The sequence below is a fragment of the Bombus huntii genome, unplaced genomic scaffold, assembly GCF_024542735.1.
Source record: "Bombus huntii isolate Logan2020A unplaced genomic scaffold, iyBomHunt1.1 ctg00000105.1, whole genome shotgun sequence".
In the NCBI taxonomy this organism is placed as follows: domain Eukaryota; kingdom Metazoa; phylum Arthropoda; class Insecta; order Hymenoptera; family Apidae; genus Bombus; species Bombus huntii.
The window spans coordinates 27,089-35,096 of record NW_026099358.1 but is presented as its reverse complement, the minus strand read 5'-3'; the positions used below and the strand labels follow the sequence as shown (position 1 = coordinate 35,096).

The following is an 8,008-nucleotide window of genomic DNA, read 5'->3' as shown; positions in this document are numbered from 1 at the left end:
TGCTGAAAATGAAACAAATAAAAGAATTAAAAGCACAATAAGAGGACTGTCCTCGCATATTCAGAAATGATGGAATGTGAACCGTGCAACTACGAAGTTAATTGGTATTCGGTAGCTTCATATTTCCTGCTTCTCTGGGTTAGGTTGCCAAATGCTGATATATCCAGCGGCATTCAATATGACCACTGGACCACTGCACTGGTCATTACTTCAGCGTTTCAGAGCGAATGATAATCAATTATACGTTGCCTGCATATCACCGGCTCGTGTTCCTTAAGCAAGTTACGTCGCATGGGGACATACACAGTTGACCAATCCCTGGGGAAAGATTCTTTACGATTTGGAAACTCAAGAGAATATGGCAGTCACCGATATCAAAAAAAAAAAAAAAAAAAAAAAAAAAAAAAAAAAAAAAAAAAAAAAAAACTGGCGAACCGTGTGTTACCACAACGAGACACGCGATGCTATTTGTCGCTTTAAATTGTGCCGCAACTCGTTTTTGAGATCTTTGCCAGGGGCGCGTTAAAACATGCTGAAAATATATTTCTGGCTTTTCTGGGGTTTAACTGAAATATGACAAATAACGTTGTAAAACATATGTACTTATGACTTACAGAGTAATTGAGTGTACAAAATATATAGTATACAAAATAGCCAGCGATTTAGGGCTTTAAAAGATCAAAAGGAAAGAAAAGGAAAGAAAAGAAGAAAGATAATATATTGTGGCAGTCTAAGTCGATCTAAGAAAATAGATAAAGGGAGGGAGGGGCAAAGCTAGTTAATCTGGAAAGAATCCAAGCGTCAATTTCAAGCATTTACAGAGAATCAAGCGGGCTGGTTAAAGTCGTGAGTTGAGCAATTATCCCGCGTTAGGTTCAATCAGGTTAGTCCCACGCGAAATTGATCCAACCATGCGAAAACGAGTGTATTCTGATTTCTGTCGCAGATACTTCTGGCTAGTGCAGTACCTACACGGTGGTTGTTGAAATAGCCGCTTCTCATCTATTTTCCCTAGCGCGGACATTATCCTTTGATCCCTTACGACTAACGAAGTTTTCTAAGATGTACGGCAGTTTGAGATTCTACTTGAAAATGATCATGATTGCGGTCTGTGTGTCGTCTGCTCTTCTTTTTGTCCTTCCGTTAAAGACTGGTAAGTTGATACTGATTAATTATGCGATCGAAACCCTATATAATGGCTACAAAAATGCCGCTAATATAATATTCCTTCTTTCTTGTATCTGTCTGCCTCTCAGGTCGTTTTACTAATTACAATAAGTAATTTCGACTTCTTTGCGCTCTCTTTTAACGCATTCGAGACCGAAAGAAATTCATATCAGTCATATATATATATATATATATATATATATAAGAAAAATATATATACAAGATATATATACAAGAAAGAAGATACAAGAAAGAAGATACAAGAAAGAAGGAATATTATATTAGCGGCATTTTTGTAGCCATTATATATGGTTTCGATGGCATAATTAATCAGTATCAACTTACCAGTTTTTAACGGAAGGACAGAAAGAAGAGCACACGGCACACAGACCGCAATCATGATCATTTTCAAGTAGAATCTCAAACTGCCGTACATCTTCGAAAACTTCGTTAGTCGTAAGGGATCAAAGGATGATGTCCGTGCTGCGGAAAATAGATGAGAAGCGGCTATTTCAACAACCACCGTGTAGGTACTGCACTAGCCAGAAGTATCTGCGACAGAAATCAGAATACACTCGTTTTCGCATGGTTGGATCAATTTCGCGTGGGACTAACCTGATTGAACCTAACGCGGGATAATTGCTCAACTCACGACTTTAACCAGCCCGCTTGATTCTCTGTAAATGCTTGAAATTGACGCTTGGATTCTTTCCAGATTAACTAGCTTTGCCCCTCCCTCCCTTTATCTATTTTCTTAGATCGACTTAGACTGCCACAACATATTATCTTTCTTCTTTTCTTTTCTTTTCTTTCCTTTTGATCTTTTAAAGCCCTAAATCGCTGGCTATTTTGTATACTATATATTTTGTACACTCAATTACTCTGTAAGTCATAAGTACATATGTTTTACAACGTTATTTGTCATATTTCAGTTAAACCCCAGAAAAGCCAGAAATATATTTTCAGCATGTTTTAACGCGCCCCTGGCAAAGATCTCAAAAACGAGTTGCGGCACAATTTAAAGCGACAAATAGCATCGCGTGTCTCGTTGTGGTAACACACGGTTCGCCAGCTTTTTAAAAGCGCTCTCCGTCTGCTTTTTCCTCTCTTCCCTGTCTCTTCGTTTTTCCTTAACAAGCGAAACCATTTTCGCGAGGACGAGAGTACGGAAATGACGTACTGGCAATTTTGTTTTGTGATAATACAAGCAGCTCGGTTTCAGTGAATTAAACTTGACCCCAAGCTTCTACTTATCTATCTTCCTTTCCTTTATTTTCCCTTCTATATCGGTTTTGCGGTTTTCCACATTTCCATCACAATAAACCATGTTTTTTCTCGATTTTACATGTTAGCCAATGATTCACGGCAAAAGCGTCGACTGTAAAAATATTTGTAGTTGCAATAGCAACAAGTATGTTTTCTCAAATAGAAAATATTGGGAGCGTACACGCTGGCAAAACAATTCATGAATAGCTCGTCCTCTGCTTGTTATTTATTTCGATACTGTTAGCAAACAAATTCATGAAACATACTGGTAGAGCGTAAAATGAACATAAAAGTTTTGCGTACACTTGAGAGCTGAACTTTGGTTGTTATACGTATATTATACATATACGCATACAGTTATGTATATGTATATGTATATATAGAAAATTCCTTAGAACTTTGAGCTTAATAACATATTAAAATCATTAACATTAAGGAGGTGAACTTTACTTACCAATTACCAAAGTTTCTTCCGCCAAATAATACATAAAAATTGAATAAGATAATATAACTAGTTTTAACTTTTTTTTGTGTTATAATTTGAATCACTCGATTTATCCGACTGAGGATGGTCGATCGCAATCTCAATTTATACGTATTCTCATCGCATGAAATAGATCACATGAGGGATTTTCAAAAGTCGATGGAATATTAATCGCGATTAATTATTTGTAGGTGTATTCTGTGCGGCTAAAGCAGTCACCTAATGAATTATTGAGTACCAGGAATGTTAGCGGTAAACAGGATTGCGGCTATGAATGATTCTCTAATGTCTATATTAGAGATGAATTTGATAATTTATCCTCATAATATGCAATCCGCTTTTAAGTGGAAATCATAATTAACAATTTCTGTTTGATTAAATATGAAGAGCAGATAAATCGATACGCTTAAATCAATATTAGAATTTCTTAACATTTTTATCAGATATTTTAGCACTGTAAAAGCGTCGTAGTAGAGAAATATTAGGTTGTTTTAAAAGTTTTTTTCGTTTTATAAGATAGTAATAGATGTACAACATTTTTCGTTTTATATTATTTTATTGAATTACGTGTGATCCACCTTTTTCCAATTTAATGTAAAATAATATAGAATAACATAAAACAAAATATGTTGTGCATCTGTCATTTCTTTATAAAACGAAAGAAACTTGGGACAACCTAATAGGAATTTACTTTTATTATCCATTATAAAAATGGATTGTTAATCCTCTAGGAGATACGAACAATATAATTGCAATTAATAAGGAATAAGCTAGCATAACTTAAACCAGCTTTTGCAGAAAGCTATTAGCTGAAGATGTTTATTAAACAATGACAACATGAATTTTCTTAAGTACCCCATTTGGTACTTAATCTACTTCGTAAGTACTGTGTGTCCTAGCCTTCAAAGGATGCAATTTTAACCAGAATGTTTCACATTACTTACCCGTATTATTTCCTTGTAATATAATTTATATTTACATTATCTACGTTACGTTACATTCTACGCGTTAATGTAATGTGATTTTTATTTCTAATCGAAGTTATTCAAAATTTGTAGTATCTCAATAAAAAATTAACAGCCTGCAAAAACTTCACAGAAGCATTAGTATCTTCGAAACTATTTAATTCAAATGGCTAATATTCTTTAACAATATGCACTCGACGACGTTTATCGAGAGAAGTATGTGGCGTAATAGTTAAACTTTCAATTCATATACATATATCGTTTATGAAAAAGTAGTCATTCTGCTTTTGTGATCTGTGACACACTATAAATTCTCATAAGCTAACTAACGCGTAATCTTCTGTAACGTATTAATATAATATAGGTATGTATATCTCGACTTTGAGCAACCAATTGGTGCTAAATAAGCTTTAGTACATACTTCTTACACGTAACAAAAGACCAGTTAACATCTCTGCTCTTAAAAGAAAAACGAAAGAAGCTCTGAAAAGCTGCAGAGTTCAGGTCGAATAACACCAGCTCAGATAAATGACCCTCTAACTTACCTTTGTCCTCATCGACGTCAGCGATTTTAAAGCTAGTTATAAAGTGCACTTCTCAGCCAGCGTCCACGGCAGTCAATATTATTTAACGGGTCTTAACGCGATGTAAAAAGGGAAAAAGGAGGAAAGAGGGAACAGGGAAGCAAAGAGAAGAAACGAATTTTTCATTTTCTCGAAACTGGATCAAGTTTCAGGCTGCTCGCCAAAGAGTCTGTAGCTAACGAGACAAGATTAGACAAACCACGCTTTAAAATTGCCACAGAACTATAATAATCCTCGAAATCAATACGATTCGTCGATCCATCGCCTGATTAAAAAATGAGATAGGATGAAGCTCACTAGTCGGCCTTTGAACTTTCAATAGCGCTTACGGCTCGTATACTCTAGTTTGAATGCTACAATGTAAGCCAAGTCAGCTGTAACTAGCGTTCGCGTGATTGTCGCTATCTATTATTCACGCGTTACACGTTCACCAGACAAACGCGTCTACCGGTTGACATTGTTTTCTGTCCTGAGTTTCAAAGCAATTATGTTGCTTCGTGTAATCAAATCTCGCCAAACTAACGATAAGTTCTTGTTTGATCTTACACAGTTATTAAAACTATACAAGTTAAACCAATCTAGCCTAAACAAGTAATGTCGTTATATATTCTTTTTTAAATCTATATATTGTTTAATAAATCCTGGTTAGGATATAGTAGCTGACAAAAATATTCGGACAAATATATTTGTAGAAACATTTTAGGAGTGTATTATGCATAGTGGCACTATTTAATACTGTACTGTGACTATCATGGTCGTGTTGGTATTATTCGAAACTAATCTGAAAATCTGTATGGAATTTGTAAGATATTTAGTACGAGTACTGTGCATTACTGATATGTACACAGCCGAGACGAGATAACGAAGGTACTGCTCTCCATCGTTCATCGCTACGCGTTGCTAATAGCAACATATAATGCATATATATCTCGCAAAGACCATAAAAGTACCCAATGGAACCACGTTTAATATTTGATAATAATGTCCCATTACAGTTTCGTCATTTTCAATTAATTAAACACGACCCTCTCTTTAAAAATTAGAAGATAAAATACGTAATACAAATCTACTCGAAATCTTTTAAACCTTACGGACGACCTTACGGACCTTACTTATGGTCTTTAAAAGCAGCAGGGATTAGCAGAATATTAACTGCGGATTTTTCTTGGACCGCAGCATGCAATATGAAATATGGTTATTAAAATGTACACTGAAAATTTCATATCCATAAGATACTCGTGCTTGTAGAACCTTGAAAATGAATTCTTAACCCAAATAGTCGACCGCGATACTCGAGAAATTTTGTGAAGCTGACGTCAATACCAATATGTACCGTCGTTGTGCTATTATTTCGTGATAAACCGTATTGATTGCACTTCCATTTCACGGAATTAATTTTTCCACACAAAAAGTGATAACGATAATCGAAAAAAGAAAAATATACTACCACATTTCGTATCAGCATACACAAGCGCACTCGATTTTACACGAGTATACAATTTGCAAATTCGACAGAACGATCGGATTTAATTATTTTTTCGATATTTCAGGCATCAAGTTCTATTTACATATCGAACGTTGAAATACGGCGAAATACAAAATGTACAAACCACTCTGGACATTAATTAACTTTAAACGTTATTGATTAATTAAAGAAACCAACCATTGTGTTGATTTTTACATTTTGAAAAATTGTTATCCACTTTTGCTTTGTTTAAAAATTGAAAAAAAATACTTTTATTGTAAGTCACGAGTATCTCTTTTATTTATTTAAACTTTAGATCAAATATTACAATTTATAAATATATCATTTATTTAGATATACTTGTAATATCTGTTTTATAAGTTTGTACAACCATTTATCTATTTATCTATTTTATTTGCACATAATCTTTATAGACTGATTTTGTAAAGAATAAAAAATTGTGATTCTATTTAAAAACGATCGTGTCAGACTCAAGTGATAAGCGATATATATTTCAGCGATATATATATATATTCAGATTCCACTATCACATAAACGGTGCTATTGGAAACGTTTCACAACAGACGTCTTATAAGCGCCTGCGATGTCCGTCATATGTAAAGCTATACCACTGAATCACGGCCGCCATTTAGTGATTAAGGTCGATCACTTAGAGTTGTTAATCCGACATAATGGCGAGCAATACATCGAAGACATTATTGGAAACACAGTTACAGTTTAATTTCATTGAGCTTATTTGCAAATAAATGTGTACTATATATTTTAGAGGTTTTAAATATTATTGCTGACTAAACTTCGCATCTACGCATCATCTTTATTTAACTTTTTTTGCATTTTCTTATCGACGCATGAAGACGAAATGCGTAAATTTTATTATTTATTTAAACATTACTATATTGTGCTCAAAGTAGCGGAATATCGTTCTATTATCAATATATGAAGAACTAAAAGAATTAAAAAAGAATTAAAAAAATATGTAGTTCAATCAATACTTCGTGTATTTTTCTATCTCCACAAGACAATATCCGGACCAGTTACGCTTACAGTATCAACAAAGATTTGTCCAGCCATACGGAATAAGTCGTACTCAGTAGTTTAAAAGTATTAACCGCACAAACTCCAGAAACACTTTTGAAGTAACTTTCGAACCAATAAATCCCCGAACTAAGAACTGTCATATTTCGTCTCTATTTATCGAATATTGTGAGAAAATGCAAAAAAAAGAAGTTAAATAGAAAAAGTACTTGGAAACTTAAAAGAAAAAATCTCGAAAAATCTCTTAATACTTTTTACTGTCGTCTTGAGACGCACCATATGTTAAGCTTCTTCGTAGTTACAACTTTTACCGCAGATGTAACGAACTGACCAATGCTTCGAATGGCGCGCGCGCGTCAACGCCTACACTTAAATTTTAAATAAATGTTTTTAAATAAATGTTTAAAATAATACATTAAATGTATTAACTTTCTTGCGCAATTTCATTTAATTTCTTACGATATGGAGGGTTTAATTACGTTTAAGATATCTATTTGAATCTTTTAAATTCGAAGTTTTTTAAAAAATTACCTTAAACTTTATAAAATTAAATCGTTTTTCCACTTTGTTGTATCATAAAATAGTTACTTAAATTCAAACCTTACCGTCGTCTTGAAATATTCTATATTTTCCTCGTCTTAAAAAATCTCCCTACAGAAAGAATAAAGAAGAATAAAATCCCATACGTTAAATTTCGCGTGATTGATGGAATACATAACGATAACGAGAACTAACTAGCGACAACAAGCAACCATTAGCAAGGACAACTGGCGACTATAACCGTCGTCTCTACGATGTATGGCGACTAAGGAGAACAGCCAGCAACTACGGATGACATGTAACAACCAACTGCCCCACTTCTAAAAGGCAACTAACTTGCAAACCCTTTGATGGTTTCTGTAGCGTGATATACCCCTTGAACGTGGTTAAAGAATGTGGTCGCCGCTGGACGGCGGTTTGACAGCAAAGCGATCTCGCCAATTCAAAGCTTGACATTACAAACTACCGAGAATCATTAGGC

General features: G+C 34.2%; 1 long non-coding RNA gene across 1 annotated transcript; it reads left to right on the top strand.

Moving 5' to 3' along the window:
- Positions 1-1,428: 1,428 nt before the first annotated feature.
- LOC126876917 (uncharacterized) lies at positions 1,429-3,332 on the top strand. Its single transcript, XR_007694618.1, has 2 exons — positions 1,429-1,693; positions 3,109-3,332. It is a non-coding gene; the product is annotated as an uncharacterized LOC126876917 (long non-coding RNA).
- Positions 3,333-8,008: the final 4,676 nt, after the last annotated feature.